We start from the raw sequence: 17,387 nt of genomic DNA, 5'->3' as shown, positions 1-17,387 counted from the left end.
GAATTCCATTCAGCTCCTTGAAAGTACCAAGTTCTTTCCACTTTTTCAGTTGCCTCTGCTTGGAATGCTGGTTCCCAGTGTTCATCTGGCTATGATGAAGGCCTCCTTCAGGTGTTCATTTAAATGGCCTTTCCTTAGGAAAACCTTTAATGAATCCTACAATTAGATCAAAATACTGATTTTCAAGAGTCTCTCTTTCAGAGTTTGTTGGATGAATGAGTGGATGGAATGGCTAGTGATTTCTACTTATGACTTTTGATTCTACCTTTTAGGCTTTACCAAACAGGCTTGGTTCTGCTGCTTCAAGAGATCCCTTTCATTGTTTGAAGAATGAGTTGACACCCTGTCTGGCTTTTTTGTAGTTTTCCACGGCCTCAGTTCCTTCTGTGTTCCATTGCAAATCAAAGCATGGGCACGGCCTCTGTATTCTCCATAAGGCACCTCTCATGGTTATATTTGATTCAAGCTGATTCTGAATGGAATGGAATTTAATGCATGGGAGGAAAAGAATCCTTGACAGAAGCCAGCTGTGAATGAAAGGAGCAATGAATGGAAACAGTGACGGGAAATCAGTAGCGATACTGCCAGAAGCAGCTAAGTATAGAAGAGATTCACACTTCTGTTATTTATACCATTCTTGCAAATACCTACAGACATTTTACCAATCAGTCCTTTCCCCAAGATGTCCAGTGTTCCCCCTGATACGGGGATGCATCTATCTATAAGATTAACTTACTCTAGATAATAATGGTTATAACCATTTCCCACTTCTTTACTTCTAGTTTTTGTAAGGGGTGTTGAAATTGTTACACCCAGGTGTTCCTCCTAGCCCTACCCTTCTTAGAGCTAGAACCTTGATTGAAAGAATCATGGAACTCTTTGAGAATCAATTTCCTCATCTGTTAAAAAGAAGATGATAGCACCTGTGGTAGTTGTCCCTAAAAGATCAAATGATATAAAGCAAAAGTGCTTTACAAGCTGCAAAACACTATATTGATATAAGGCATGCTTAGAGAGATGACTTATTTTACTTAGGGAATAAGATGGAACATGTTTTAAATGAACCACAAATATACCTTTGGGAAGGGTTTAACGTAAATGTTAAGCAGGTCACGTTTCACAAGTGGGATATTGAGGGATGTCTCTAGGGACGCTGAGGTTCGTCTACTTATGAAACAGGAATTTGTGGTTTGGTTTCAGAAGGCAGCCAGCATGTGGTAAGATCAGCAAGAAAAATCTTCAGAGGGTGAATTCTAGTTTATAAAGACAGACACCTCACACCCAGAAGTGTGGCTTTTCCTAATGCATACAGAACTGGATTGGGCAGAGGAATCCTAACTTGTGCTGTTTCCATGTTGACATAAAAAACTCTCCTTCCTATGCTTCAAGGGAAAAAAAGGATGCAAAATGATCTTTAGGCAATATACTTAGTAGTTCAACACAAGCTTTTGAAATCAGGTAGACAAGTTTCCAATCCTAGTTCTGTATCATGTAAGTGACATGATCTTGGATGGGTCCTCAGTTGTTCAAGGCTGATTTTCCTTACCTCCGTGTCTCTATCTTCATACAGTGCCTTGCATCTAGTAGGAGCTCAATAAATTATGGGGTTTCTTTTTGTTGGCCACACAGAGCTGAGAAAGTATCACAAGCAATTACAAATACTGAAATGTAAAGTGTTATTTACTACAACTATCTAACTCAAGTTATACTGTAAAAGAATCAAGATAAAAAAATGAGTTTAAAACATAATAATGGGAAGCATTTTTAATTTGTAATATGAACTCATAGGTGTTATTTATTAAAGTTGCCCTCAAATACACTCTGGAATTGATGTCTTATTATATTCTAAACCTAGCTGCTGTTCTCCAAGCTACTGAGATAGTCTATAGGAAAAAGATATTGGAAGGATTTAATGAGCTCCCACTCCCTCTGGGCCATCTACCCAACACCAAATCTCAAGATTCCGTCTGCTGATTGGTTCCTCTACTTCCCCTCTTTCCCCTTTATCCATTCCCACAAACCAAAGTAATCCCCTTAAAAGTGATATATCATGTTACCTCTACTCCCACTGACACTGATGTATTGCTTAAAATCCTGCCATGACTTTTTTCTTGCACTTAAAATACAATTAATTCAGACTTCCTGCCACAGCCCATGAGGTGCATATGACTTTCTTACCTCTCCAAAATCACTCTTTGTCGGGGTTCCCATTGGTCGGTGTGCTCTAGTCACACCAGATTTAGAACAACAGTTGGAACAAACCAAGATTTCCTTTCTATCAGGAACACTCCCCTTCGCCCTCCCTGTCCCTATTCTCATCCCCCAGAGTTGAAGTTTCTATTTAAATGTCCCCTACTTCAGTGAAGCTTTCTCTAACAAGCCTATCTAAAATATCTCCCCATCTGAGTTACTCTTTGTCAAAGCCCTTTGTATACTTCTTAACACTTTTGTTATAAGCTGTAATCATTTTATTTATTTCTACCTTCATTGGCTTTTGGTCCATCTTCCCCACTAAGTTATAAGCTTCATGAGAACAGGAACCAGATTTTGTATCCTGAACACCCAGCATCACGTAGCGTTTGACATATAGAAAAGCACTTAGGGAAAATCGTTGTTTGACTAGCTGAATGAATAAATCCAAGTTTCACCTGTTTTCGTGAATGGCAGGTCCCTGAAGACAAAAGGCTGACAGATTGATCACCACCTTGGTGGTGTTTAGTCATTCAATGTTTACTCACTCGAGAGAAAACACTTGCACATCACAGCTAAGCTTTCTCAGTGAATTTTTGAAAAAAAAAAAAGGAAGAAGGTTGTGCATGCAGCCCATGAATTATTACTGGAAATTCTCCAAGTTAAGCATGGTGCTGTGCAATCAATTCCCTACTTCCTGAACTGACAATCCAGACGAAGAGGGGTTGTGAAGTCTCTGGAGATGAGAGGTGTAGTGGCCATGGAGATGTGCCCCTCCGACCGCTGCAGGATTCATAGTGGGCTGATGGCATCTTAGATCTGCTGTGACATCCGTGCTGAGGTCTGGCTATTGCAGCTAGTAACTGAGCCCAAGAGAGGTGCCAAAGCTGTACTGTTTCTGCTCTATTCCACACGTCTAAAGAGTAATCTTGTTCAGGGATGGCCCTTTGGCCAAGACTTTCTATAACTTTCTACATTCTGAGGCTTTTCCTACCCAATCCTGATTCCCCTGCCTTCTGTCCCAGATCCAGTTCTTCCTTCTTTCCCTTCACAAGGGGAGACCCGCACTGAGATCTGAAGGCTCTGCCACCCACTTCCACTCCCTTCCCCTTCATCCTTCTCTCAGTGAACATTTTGCACATCAATTGTCTGCTTCTTAGAGGACCCCACTGACACAAAGGGCCTTCATTGAGAAAAATAAAGAAAAATCATGAATACAAATTTAAATATGCATCCTTGTAAGCAGTCTGTGAGGAAATGAAGACCTCTAAGACTTTTTTTCTTAGATTTTATTTATTTATTTGTTTGTTTGTTTGTTTATTTATTGGGGGAAGGGGGAGGGCAGCAGGCAGAAGAAGGCTCCCCGCCAAGCAAGGAGCCCGATGCAGGGCTCCATCCCAGGACCCTGGGATCATCACCTGAGCCAAAGGCAGATGCCTAACCGACTGAGCCACCCAGGTGTCGAGAAGACCTCTAAGGCTTAAGCTTCCTTAGAACCACAGCAAATCCACCTCTGACAGAGGTTGCCTCCACAGCAGTTCCCGGCCTTGGCTGCACATTGGAATTGTCTGGGCAGCTTTAAAAAATACTGATACTGTTTTCCACCTGATTCTGGAGTGTGGCTTTGGCATCAGGGTTTTTAAGAGCTCTCAGGGTGGGGATGCCTGCATGGCTCTGTCGGTTAAGCGACTGCCTTCAGCTCGGGTCATGATCCCAGAGTCCTGGGCTCCCTGCTCAAGAGGGAGTCTGCTTCTTCCTCTCCCTCTGCCCCATCCTACCCCTCCTTGTGCTGTCTCTCACTATCTCTCTGTCAAATAAATAAAAGTAAAATATTTATTTTATTTATAGATTTATTTTAAAGATTTTATTCATTTATTTGATGCAGAGAGATAGAGCACAAGCAGGCAGAGTGGCAGGCAGAGGGAGAGGGGGAAGCAGGCTCCCTGCTGAGCAGAGAGCCCCACCTCGATCCCAGGACCCCGCAGTCATGACCTGAGCCGAAGGCAGATGCTTAACCGACTGAGCCACCAGCACCCCAAAAACAAAATCTTTAAAAAAAATTTTTTTAATTAAGAAAAAAGCAGCTCTCAGGGTGATCCTCACATTAGCCAGTGTCGAAAACTACAGATGTTCAGGGATACATGGAAGGGCAACTGACCACAAGAATTTCTTGTTCCTTGCCTTACTTGCTTTGAATATATAGCAAAATTCTGATGCAGTGTTTCTGCCCCTAACTGATTTTGTGATGCTGAGCAAGACCCATGCTATCTCTAAGGTTTTCTATCCAGATCTGGAAAATAAGAGTTTCATTACCTATTTCACAGATCAAATAAAAAAATGAATATTAAAACACTTTGAAATTACTTTTGGGTTATTAGTGGTGGTTATGTAATGTGGGCCTTACCAGACACAAGAGTCTTTATAAGCATGGTGTGGGAATAAGGGTCTTGGTTAGAGACATAAAACATCCTTATCACTTAACTCATTGAGAAGATAAGCTCTTAAGAGCAGGGACCATCTTGTCTGTGTGTTTGGTATATTAGTCAGTAAAGGGTAAGGACTACACATTACAGGAAGGCAGTTAGTTTTTGCCAAAATGAGCTAGTAGTATTTCTCAATTTCTCTTGGGTATATCACTTGCATCAGATTCTCTTGAACATGCTGGTTAAAAATGCAGCTGTCTGGGCCCAAGGAAGGCATACAAAAATAAGGATGAGGGAAGGTGAGGGGTGGGAGAGAGTCTGCATTTTTAATAATCCCTCCAGGTGATTCTTATGCAAACCAAGGTGCCACCTCACTTCTGGTCTGCTTGGAGCCAGAATTTGTCCCTAGTTAAAATGACAACACCCTCCATTTCCCTGTGAAGAATTAATTTCATCACAAACCTATTTTAGCACAAAATCTAGCCCACTTGAAACAACCACTTGATTGCAAATTATCAAGAGTAGATTTTGTACATTGAAATGAAAACAGTTTTAAAATGGGCTTTAAAAATGCAATGGACTAAAAAAAATAAACACTCAACAAATATATTGTGCAATTTAAGAACATAAATCTAAAATTCTTCATTATTTTGTAGCATAAGTCTGGACAAAATCAGGAAAGTAAAGGAATAGCTCTTCTTCTTAACACTACGTACTCAGGTTGGCACAGTAAATCTAATTCCTGTCTTCATCATTTCTTACATGGATCTTGAAATATCTTCCTAATTGCTCTCCTGCGTAAATCTTCCCCACTTCTTGGTCTAATATGACCATCCCAGTACAGCAGGGTGATCTTTCTGGAATGCCATATGATTCCCTGCTTCATAGCCTTCAGTGTCCCATTGCTTAAATCCTTGTTACTCTAGATTTGGTCTATGCACCAGCAGCATTGACATGGCCACAGAGCTTGTTAGAAAGTGCAAAGGCTCAAGTCCCACCCCAGGTGTACTGAATCAGAATCTACATTCTCACAAAACCCCAGATGATCAGTATCTTATTACAATGTGAGAAGCCTCGGTCTACAGCATAATGTACAATGGCTAAGCCTGGTAGGCAAAACTCCTTGTGGACTGTCATCTGCTCCTCCCTCTAGCTCTGCACCATACCTTACCCTCCTTCTACCTTCAGGAACCGGAAAACCATCCAGAGTTCTGTAAACATACCATGCAATTCCACTTATTCACACTTTTACATCTGCTGTCCTCACTGCTGGAAATTGCTTGGGCATTCCTCCTCTCTGAAGCCTCCCCTGATCCTCCCTGAGGTAGATATTGACTTTTCCCTGTGAAATTCTTCTGTGTCATCTATGTCACGTTATGTTGTGACTGATTTTCATTGGTTTGCTTTCCTAGATTATAACCCTGTGGACCCATTTTTATTTTTAATTTTTGTATCCTATACCTAGTGCAATCTCTGGCATAGAATAAGTGCTCAGTCAGTATTTGATAAATTGAGTTGAACACAGGAAATGTATCGTTCAAGGACTCAATGACCTCGGAGGTCAGTGTCTCTGTGTATGGTTATATAATGCAAACTATGATGTGACTAACACCCCTTAACATTGTGCAGTGTGTTAAGTGTATGTGGCAGCTCTGGTAAAGATTAAGTTTAATCTCTGCACTAAGTGTCAGTGATGACAAGTGACAGAAACCAACTGAAGCTAGCTTATGCCCAGAAATGGAAATTTATTGTAAGAATAAAGGAATGACTTGGGGATTGTAACCAGAATTTAGAAAACCAGGCTGGAACCAGAAATTCAATCAGAATTTCATGACTTTCTTTCCATTTCTCCTGGCTGCTTCCCTTCACACCAGTATTATTTGTCTTCTAGTTGCAGAAAGGTTTTCTTTGCTCCTTGTCACATACAAATGTATGGTAACTCCATGGCCCCCAAGTTTAGGTGTTGTTGGTTCAGCCACTCACAAGGATAGGGTATACAAAAAATTCCAGGGAAAATAATCTGATTGACTCAGCTTGGGTTACTGTTGATCCATTGACTAACCAACTATGGTTGGGATAGGGCTATGCAGTTCAAATATGACTGCTAGGGGCATATTTTCTGCATGGTAGTATCCCCTGAAAGATGGGGTTGATCAGATGGTGACTGGAACCATATCCCAAAGGAAATGTTGTCCATTATAGTGTAATCATGTAATGGACTGGCTTTGCATACTTAATACTAATAGTATGATTGAGGCAGGGGCCTTGGGTTCCATTTTCATGAGAGTCAGGGAGATTTACTTGGTTCTTTGCCAAATATCACATTGAGTCCTGAACTGTTATCTCAGTAATGCTTTAGGTGAGTCTCCTTTCTTTCTTTTTTGTTTTTTAATAAAGATTTTATTTATTTATTTGAGAGAGATTGAGAGAGAGAGTGTGTGCATGCACAAATTGGGGAAGGGGCAGGGAGAAGCAGACTCCCTGATGAGCAAGGAGCCCTGACAAGGAGCTCCATGCCAGATGCTGGGATCATGACCTGAGCTGAAGGCTCTCCTAGGTGAGTGTCCTTTCATTTCCTCCGTGGTCTAGTTTCTAAAGAGAAGGAATGAGAAATGGGGAGTACAGACCCCAAGATGATAAAGACTAAAATCCCTTGATAGACTCTTACTTCACTGAGGGCAAGAAATGTTTCTTATTCATCTTTGCCTCTTCCCAGAAACTAAAACACTTCATGGGCCATATGAATCTTCTAAGTGGATTGAATTAAGATGGACTGGACTGCGCCATTTTTTATTCTAGACACAAAGGCTGATGAGAATAGTATGGAAAGCAGTGTATAAACAGGATGTCATGAGTTGCTGAATATGGAACAATTACAATAGAAACTTTGATTTGGTGGCTTCCAAATGAATAGGACCTTACTTTATTATGAATGTTATAGTGGTTTTGGAGTCAGGTATACTGAGGTTTTATATTGGCTTTGCCATGTATTAACTATATGTTCTAGGTGAATTATTTAACCTATCCAAGCCCCATTTTTGTCCTCTATAAAATGGAGATGGTGATAATACCTACCTTGTAGGATACTTGTGAGTATTGAATGGGAAAATGTATGTATCATGTACTTCAGTGCTCAGCATATAGTAAACATTCAATAATTGTTAACAATTATTATTATTTATGTATTTATTTCAAACATTGATTAGCTAGGGAAAACTTTGCCAAGACTCTAGGCATCCATATGAGGGGGTTAATATTTCTGGGTTACATCATAATCCCAAAGCATCCATGATGGCTTGGATGCAATAATAACTCTTCAAAACTAGCTAATTTACCACTAGGGAGCTTAGAAAGATAACACTTAATGAGGAAATGTACAACTAATCTGCATGAGTTCTTTCTGGAGCCTGCCCAATTCCCAAGGGACAAAAAGTTCAACTCAAAGTGTTTTTGGAAGCTAAAAACAATGCAAAGTAAAAGCTAGTGGCAGAATAACCAATTTTTCTCTCCAGTATGCCCCAAGCCTCCACCTCTCTCTCTAATCTTTAAATCACCTTGACTAAAACCTTGCCACTGTTTGAGTCAGTAGGAAATAAATACCATCTCTTATAATTAGATAAGATTTCTGGTATTCCAGAAATCTTGAACAAACTACCTTGGCTTCTTTTTCAGCATCTATCAGCCAAAAGGTCCTCAGTGCATTCTTTAGTCTTTTCAATTATGTCTCCAAACTAGATGCTCCAATTGCCAATGGGCATGTCTAAAACTAGAAAGCTTCAGTCTGAATGATTTTCTTAATAAGGAATGAGAAGACAGAGAGAAAAGTCATTGAACTGAAAAAAAAAAAAAGGGACAACTGGCTGTCCAATATTCCATAAGCAAGTTCTGTCCAAAGATCCAAAGTAAATTGGCTTGGGTCAATTTACTGAAGGTATACAAAATATTAACCAGTCAACCACAACATAAACTGAAGCACTTCTTTCATACACCCATTCATGCTCATTCATTTGTTTGGGTTTTGTCTGTTTCTTCCACCAGACCTCACACTCTGTGGGGCAGAAACCACAGATGTATCATTTTACTACTATAACCCCACTACCGAATATAGTGTCTGACATAAAGTAGGCACTCAAGAATGTACTGAATAAATATAGATTATTTCATGTTAATGGGAACATAAGTCTGTTGCCAGTTGTGTTCTCTGGAAACAGATGCTGAGTCAGAGTTTAACATGCAAGATTTTCATGAGGGATCAATACCTCTGAAGGGAAGGGAAAGGACCAGGTTGGGAAGAGGAAAAATCAAACTGTGATGCAAGCCTAACAAGACTTGGTCAACTTGGCAGGGAATCTTTGGGGCAAATTATGCCTGTAAGAATGTCTTGAATAACCAAGATGGTTGGCCCTTCATATTGCCACCTTGCTGAATCAATCAATGCAGGCTTCCCTAGGAAGGGCATGATCTCAGGTAGGGAGGCTTTCTGCAACTGAGGGCAACCTTGTCGGCTGACCCTGTTCTCCCACAGTGGACACCAAGTCCTTCCTTGATGAACTGGGCAATGCATCTTTGTGTATGCCATAGTCTATTACTTTTCTCTCTGGAGAACAAGGTTCTCTGTTAACTGAGTACATTAGTGAATCTCTGGATGTGCAAGAGAGATTCCAAACTGAATTTAGAGGTTAACCTACAGAGAGATGAACTACTCTTTATAATAAAGTAATAGGCTTTTTTTTTTTTTAATTTGCTAGAGATCAGTGAGTAAATGGATAAAAACAGAGAGGGTCAAGAAATTGGGCTAAAGACTCATGCCTAGTGTCTAAATCAGTAAAAATGGCTAAAGGACTTTTTAAGCCCTAAAAAGTAGATATTTACTTTTAAATTATCTGCATACAGACCTGCAGCCTCACTTCCCACCTCTAGTGACTGTTATTCTGTTCCTTTATTTAAAAAATATGCTTTCTGGGGCGCCTGGGTGGCTCAGTTGTTAAGTGGCTGCCTTTGGCTCAGGTCATGATCCTAGGGACCTGGGATTGAGTCCCACGTTGGGCTCCCTGCTGAGCAGGGAAGCTTCTCCTTCTCCTCCCCACTCTATGCTCTCTCTTGCTATCTCTGTCACTATCTCTCTCAAATAAATGAATAAAATCTTTAAAAAATATGCTTTCTGTCTACATATATCTGTTTAGTCCATTGGAGGACATTCAAAAGGTCAAGCTCCACACATTTTAGCTTAAGAAAATACAGAATATACCTAGTGTTCTTCTTCATCCAGCTGCTTGAAAATATAAAGAAGTCTTAGATCACAGGCTGTGTAAAAAGAGACCCCTGGCTTGCCTGGGCTGTCTTACTGATCCTGAGATTCTCCTGCTTTTATAACTCTGTTGTTTACATGAAAAATTTGCTCATTCCTATGATAAAAGATTAATTATAAGATATAAAATAACTCTATATGGTAGGAGAGCTGAGGGAGAGTACCCAAAAGGGACAAACTTGGGTCCCCTTTCAAGGCTGGGGTTCAGACCCCACTGGAGAAAGTGTAGTTGCTGCTCACCAGATGGTAGAAAAATTCCCTGGTTTGTTGGGCAAGAGCTAGTCTATAGTTGCTGAGCAAACAGGAAGCAACCCTTGGGGCAAGGTGGAGTGTAACTTGTAATTGGGCATTGCAAGCTTGCGCAGGGAGGTATGGGCGGAAAGTCTAGGTGTCAGTGTCCTATTGAAGGGACCATAGAAAGGTGAGTCTACCTGGGACTGTGAGCTCACCGAGAACCCAGATTCTGGGCTCACTACAAGGGCAGAGCCCCATTGGATGTCCTCCCATCCATACAATGACTGTCAGGGCAGTCTCTGCAACCAGCAGTAGAGCCCTTTTCCTCTTGCAGTGTCCCACCAGTGCCCTGTTTTGAGAAAGCTTAACACTGTGCTCACTGTAAAGGAAAAATACTTAAAAAGCTTCTATCCATTATTGTACAGTGGGTATTAAAGGGTGAATTTAGAGCTAAGAGACAGTCAATTGATAACTGCCTTATGTATAATTTTTCATAATCCCCAGGGCACCTGGATGACTCAGTTGAGCGTCCAACTCTTGGTTTCGGCTCCGGTCATGATGTCAGGGTCATGAGATCAAGCCCCATGTCGGGCTCTGTACTCAGTGTGGAGTCTGCTTGAGATTCTCTGCTTCTGCCCCTCCCCCTGCTCTCTCTCTCCCTGTCTCAAATAAATAAATAAAATCTAAGAAAAAAGAAAAGAAGGGGCGCCTAAGTGGCTCAGTTGGTTAAGCGACTGCCTTTGGCTCAAATCATGATCCCGGAGTCCCGGGATCAAGTCTCTCATCTGGCTCCCTGCTCATCGGGGAGTCTGCTCCTCCCCTGACCCTCCCCTCTCTCATGAGCTCTCTCTCTCTCTCTCTCTCTCTCATTTTCTCTCAAACAAATAAATAAAATCTTTAAAAAAAGAAAAGAAAAAAATAAATTTTCATAATCCTCAAAATAACCTAGTAAGGAAGGAATACAAATTACTTGCATTTTATGGCCAAGGAAGCTGATCCTCAGCCAAGTTAAAACTTGCCCAAAGTCACACGCACAGTGACCAGAAGTTTCAAATGCAGGGAGACTGATTCCAGAGCCTATGTTCTTACTGGTATGCTATACCACTGCTCACATAGACATACACACATATTGCTTTGTGTGTGTGCATGCATGCATGCGTGTGTGTGTCTGTTATCAAATATCTATCATTGGATAATTCATTGTCATTGAAGAGTTTTTAGGGGAGGAGAGCATAACCATGAAGCCCTGAAAAAATTGCCTTCAAAATGTAGCAAAGTAGTGTAACTTGCCAGCCAGCTCAGCACTGGTCTTTCTTCCCCACTGATTCCTCTTTCTTCCTTGTGTGTTTGATGTTGCCATGGCTGGTGAAACTTTAGGAAATATTTAGAGACCAGAATGGAAGATCACACCACCTTTCTTTTTTTCTCTTTGACTCTCAAGAAACTTTTATTGTTCCTTTAGTCAAACACGTTGTGATTCTTAACATAAAAAAGTATAACCTCTTTGAAAAACTTCACCCTTCTAGAGCTTCAAGGGGAAATGATGAAAGAATGCTTTTAAAATTCAGACACATCTATATTTTTATTCAATTTTATCACTGTCACAAATATTAAAAGTACTAGGAAGCACGAGATGGGTTTCCTGGAGTTCTTAACATTCCTGAGCTTTGGTCTAAAATGTCATTTATCATTCTGTTTATCACTTGGTCCTTGGACACTCATACCCTGTTTTGCAAACCTCATGAAATGACCATTTCCTCACTTGCGAAGGGCCTTTCCCTCATGAATCTCGCTTTACAAATACCAGTAGAAGCTGAAAGTGACCTTTTGGAAATAATCATTTATGGGGGATAAAGTGAATGTCAAGGCCCCTCAATTCCCATGGTCACTTTTTTTGTTTTGACATTTGTATTAGATAGGCATTTGTAGACCTGGAATTTCTTTTTCTGAATTTGTTGGGGCTGGTCCTCTTATTTGCTTCTACCTTAATAAAACTGATTTGTTTTTAAGTAAAAGCTTCTAAATAAAAACTTAGTAGGTTAAAACATCTTTGTAAATGTAATACATACATATTGTAGAAAATTTAAACAATGCAGAAAGGTATAAAAAATAAAGTCACCTACATTTTCTCTACCCAGAGGCAGCCATGGTTATCATTTTGGGGTGTTTCCTTTCAAGCTTACTCTTTCCAGGTGTGAAAGTCTGGCAGCACATTTATGATAAAGCTCTCAATGTAGTTTTATATTCTGCTTGTCCACAATTGAGGTTTTTTTTTTTTTACCTCTTCTGAATCTTTATATTGGAATATACACAGAGAAAAGTGCTCAGTTCATTTATGTATGAGCTGATCAATTTTCACAAACTGAACATGCCCATGACCCACGTCCAAATCAAGAAATAGGTCATTCCCACCCCTCTCCCCTGGCTCTGCTCTGTGCCCTTCGGTTGCTCTCCTGCTCCAGGAGCAACCACTACCCTGATTTCTTTTCTTTTCTTTTTTTAAAAAAGATTTTATTTATTTATTTGAGAGAGAGACAGAGAGAGAAAGTGGGGAGATGAACAGAGGGAGAGGGACAAGCAGACTCCAGGATGAGTGCAGAGCTTGATGTGGGGCTCCATCTCTTGACCCTGAGATCATGACCTGATGTGAAATCAAGAGTCAGACGCTTAACCAACTGAGCCACGCAGGCACCCCATCCTGATTTCTATCCCCATAGAGGAGTTTGGCATATTTTAGAATTTTATATAAATGGAACCATAAAGTATGTACTTTATCATATTTGGCTTTTTTTGTCCAACATTGTGTGAGTGAGATTCATCCATGATATTGTATTTTGTTGCAGTTAGTTCATTCTCATTAGTGCATATGAACAACTTTCAAAACAATATGCGGGGTGAGAAGAGTGAAGTTCATGTATATCCTAGTTCGGGAAACTGATCTCTGCCATCTCCCTGTGAGACCATATTATTCAGAATTATTTCTCTGATGAGCATCAGAGTGTTTTGTTTTGTTTTTCATTTGACTGGAAGGTTGAGGGGAAAAGTATGGAAGGTAACTTCCACAGTGATGTCCAAAGATTATGCATTGTGTATATCTCCAGGACTCCCAAGAGTTTCTCACAATGTAAGTATCCTATGCCAGGAAGGGTTTCCTTTCCTAGAAAGTAGTGTTAAAAGTAGAATATTAGAGGGGATTAGAGGAAGCAAGTAAATGAACTCACCAGAACTTCTTTTATTATACTTATTTTGGGGGTGTGCATACAACTCAGAGAGGTTTGTTCATTTGTGATACTGACTTCGTGACTGATGCCACTCGAAGTGGGGTCCCTTGCCTGGCAGCATCAGTTTCATAGTGGAGTTTGTTAGAAATGCAAGTTTGGGGGCACCTGGGGGGCTCAGTCAGTTAAGCATCTGCCTTGGGCTCAGGTCATGATCCCAGAGTCCTGGGATAGAGCCCTGCATCAGGCTCCCTGCTCAGTGGGGAGTCTGCTTCTCCCTCTCCTTCTGCCACTGCCCCCTGCTTGTGGTCTTTCCCTCTCTCTGTCAAATGAATAAATAAAATTTTAAAAAAAGAAAAAGAGATGCAAATTTGTAAGCCCCATCCTAGGCCTACAGAATCAGAATCTCTGGGCATAGGTCCCAGAAATCTGAATTTTGATGAGCCCTCCAGGTGATTTTGATGCTGATTGAAATTTGAGAAGTCCTGTTTTAGAGCAGGAGAGGGTAGTGGTAAAAAGCATGGGTTTTGAAGTTGAGGAGGGCTGGGTTTAAATTCCACTTCTGCCGTTAACAAATGTATGATCTTGGACAAATTACTTAACCTGCGTTGTTATGTGTAAAATGGGATCATAATTCCTACCTAATAGCATTTCTGTGAATTTCAGACAAAGACATGCACATGAAGTGTTCATGACAATGTTCAGTGAAGGGTTCTTAATATGAGGTCTGAGTTTGTTGGGGGTCCATATTTGGGCTGTAGGGTTTCCAATAGCTGACTGGACCTTCGGTAGATAAAGTAAGCCAAACTCAGCTAATCAGAATCTTTCCTGGGAATTTGAAGTCAAAGATATGGGAGTTTCAGTCTTTACTCAGACTCAACATGTGATGGCAAGGGCAGGTGAACAAGTTGGAGGGCGAAAGAGGAGGGAGGGGGCGGGGGACAGATATTTTCTGCCATATGCACAGAGATGGAGATAAAGCAGGAATGTTGAAAAGAGAGAAATGAAATGAGGGGAAATGAGAGACCATATGGTCTCAGAGAGACAGAGAATAGATGTTTAATTTCTCAACCCAGTCTCTTTGGAGGTCAGACTATAATTAACACCCCTGTGTTCCATTAAATGCTCCTGCATCCTTCTCCTATAACCGCCTTCATGTTTCAGCTAATTTGAGGAGGCATATGTTAATTGTAACAGGAAATAAACCTTGACTAAGACAAAGTACAACTCCAACCTTGTCCCAACCCATGCTGTCACTCTCTAAACCAGTACCTGGCAGTGGGTACAGTCTTACCTGGTGCAGTGCTCCCAATATTCCTATTTCCTGCATCAGCATCTTGAAAATAAAGCATCTCTGGCCACCTGCACTAATAATCACAGCAGGAGGAATATTTACATGTTCAACACAACTGCCTGGAAGAATGAAGATGGAAATAAGGTTGTCTATGGTTCACAGAGAAATCTTCCATAATTCTCTCTTACAATAATGAGAGATGTTTACTCCCTGGAGTCTAACAGTATCAAAGTGGCAGATAAGTCTGATCATTAGGCTATCTTTTGGTGAACTTACTTTGCTAGTACCTGGGAGGAAAAAACTTTTTTCTTAAAGTTGCAGATTATTTAGATAGAGATGTAACACATACTGACAATGAATCCATCTCCTCTATTGCTTCACCTCCTTTCTGACCTGACAGCTGGCAAAACAGGGCACTGGACTCCTAGCTGGGCTTGCTTATGCACAAGGTGGTTTTTAGCCAGCCTCACAGGTAGGTATTGATTACACCTGTAGATTATGCATTGAATGGATAATGGAAAGGCACTCCTCTCCCTACCCCACCATCTGTGGTCTCCTTGAGAACAAGGATTCAGACTCTATATTTAGAGACCAGCAGAGTGCCTGGATTTTTCAAGGAGACTGTATGTAGAGCTCCTGATGTCTGATGTTAATTTTCTCTTTCCCTCACAGGGGATAATATTAGCAAAATATGACCAATAAACCCTATGGGTCCCACCAAAGAAGTTAAATTAGACATAAAAATGGAAATAAAATGTAATATTTGCAAGATCCCTCTAAAAAATTCTTTCTTCAGAAATTATGCTTACTTGTTGTTTAATGTTTCCATTAGGAGAAGTTGCCCAGGTGCCTCAAATGAAATCAGAGAGTTGTGATTGAATGCTAATATTGCCTAACATTTCTGCTCGTGATAAAATAATAAAAATGGGGGTCAGAAGCTGGGTGGCCTGCTAACCCTCTGTGTCCACCAGATTGTCCAAGCAACTTACAGCTCAGGGAAGAAGTAATGAGGAGAAGGGGCATTCAAGACTGCTCAGGCATTCAAAACAATCACATCTTCATCACAGAGCAGACAGTAGTATCCACAGGCTCTCAATGGGGATTTGAATTTTTCTTAGAGACAAAACAAAAATGTAATTAAAGTAATGAAGAAAATATTTGATTAGTATCCATCTTGTCTATCTTTATATGTCCTGAAATGGTGTTTAAAAGAATCAAAGTGGGGTGCCTGGGTGGCTCAGTCAGTTAAGCATCTGCCTTCGGCTGGGGGCATGATCCCAGGGTTCTGGGATCGAGCTCCACATCAGGCTCTCTGCTCAGCTAGGAGTCTACTTTTCCCTGTCCCTCTGCCTGCCCCCCACTCTCTCTCTTTCTGTCAAATGAATAAATGAAATCTTAAAAAAATAAAAGGATCAAAGTAAGGCTCATCCATGGAATAGAACTTAGTTCTATTAAGTATTAAAACGTTCATTTTCACGTTCACTTATCCTACTATTTCTTTAGAAAGTCTCTAGTTCAACATCCTCATTACATAAATTTAAAAACAAAACCAAAAAACCCTGAGGTCAAGGAAGGTAAAGCTGCCTTGTCCAAAATAGCAAATATCAGAGGTAGGACCCAAACCCACTCTTCCAGATTCCAGGCAGTGGTGCTTTCTGCTTGGCATAGTTCTACTTCAGGCTGAACTTTGCTCTGTTCAAGATATGATTGATACAGTTTAAAAAAAAAAAAAATCCGGCAAAGAAGATTTTCCAGAAGATCAAAATGCTCATCGAGAGCTAAGGTATATCTGGGAACCTTCTACATCAGGTCCAAATCATTTTCTAGATGTAGATTAAGGCCTGGAACAGCAAGTTTCCTGACTTCCAACACAGAAATAGGGCCAGGTCCCAAGAAGAAAAGCTGGAGGTGGCCCCAAGGGCCTCCCATCATCATTTGTCAGACTGAAGGTACACTAAAGAAACCATTTTATAACAAAGAAGATGCCTGTTTCTGAACTTTCTAGAAAGTTAAGAATTATATATTTTAAAATTGTTTTACTTTTGGAAAATGATTTGTCTTATTTTAAACATGCAATGTATACTTATTTCATACATTTTTTTCTTTTTTTTCTCTAGGATATTATTTATTTATTTGACAGAGAGAGACACAGCGAGAGAGGGGAACACAAACAGGAGGAGTAGGAGAGGGAGAAGCAGGCTTCCCGCTGAGCAGGGAGCCTGATGTAGGGCTCTATCCCGACCCTGAGACCATGACCTGAGCCAAAGGCAGATGTCTAACGACTGAGACGTCTAACGACTGAGCCACCCCTCATACAATTTTTTCTTTCTGTTTTCTCAGTATCCTTTGAGAATTTGACCCCTCACTCTGACCCCATGTGAATCTAGTGGGGTGTCAGTCATGGGGTCCAGAGTCCCTGATGACAAGAATTGACTTGATGACAAGTGAAATCTCTCTCTCCAGGAATTTGGATCTTGAACAGCCACATCCATGAGGTGGCTGAGGGTGATTGACCTGATGGTAGCATCCTGGTAAGATTGCTAATGATTTCCTACCACCAAGACCACTGAATATGCTTGTTCATAGCTCTCTCAGTGCCTAGGTCTTCAGCTCTTCTTCTAATTTATGAGTTGTCCAGTGTCCTTCTCACTTGTCTGTTTATCTGTCTATTGCTTAAGTTAGTATATTGGATAGCTGTTGCTTGCAATCAAAGAATTCTA

At 40.7% G+C, this 17,387-nt stretch overlaps 1 long non-coding RNA gene across 1 annotated transcript in view; it reads left to right on the top strand.

Moving 5' to 3' along the window:
* LOC113918340 overlaps positions 1–17,112 on the top strand; it is a 119,861-nt gene extending 102,749 nt beyond the window's left edge. Inside the window, exon 4 of the long non-coding RNA XR_003518527.1 lies at positions 17,008–17,112. This is a non-coding gene — a long non-coding RNA (uncharacterized LOC113918340). The remainder of the gene's footprint in view (positions 1–17,007) is intronic.
* Positions 17,113–17,387: the final 275 nt, after the last annotated feature.

The sequence above is a fragment of the Zalophus californianus genome, chromosome 1, assembly GCF_009762305.2.
Source record: "Zalophus californianus isolate mZalCal1 chromosome 1, mZalCal1.pri.v2, whole genome shotgun sequence".
Classification (NCBI taxonomy): domain Eukaryota; kingdom Metazoa; phylum Chordata; class Mammalia; order Carnivora; family Otariidae; genus Zalophus; species Zalophus californianus.
The sequence above is the reverse complement of the archived record's forward strand: the minus strand, read 5'-3'. Positions and strand labels throughout refer to the sequence as shown.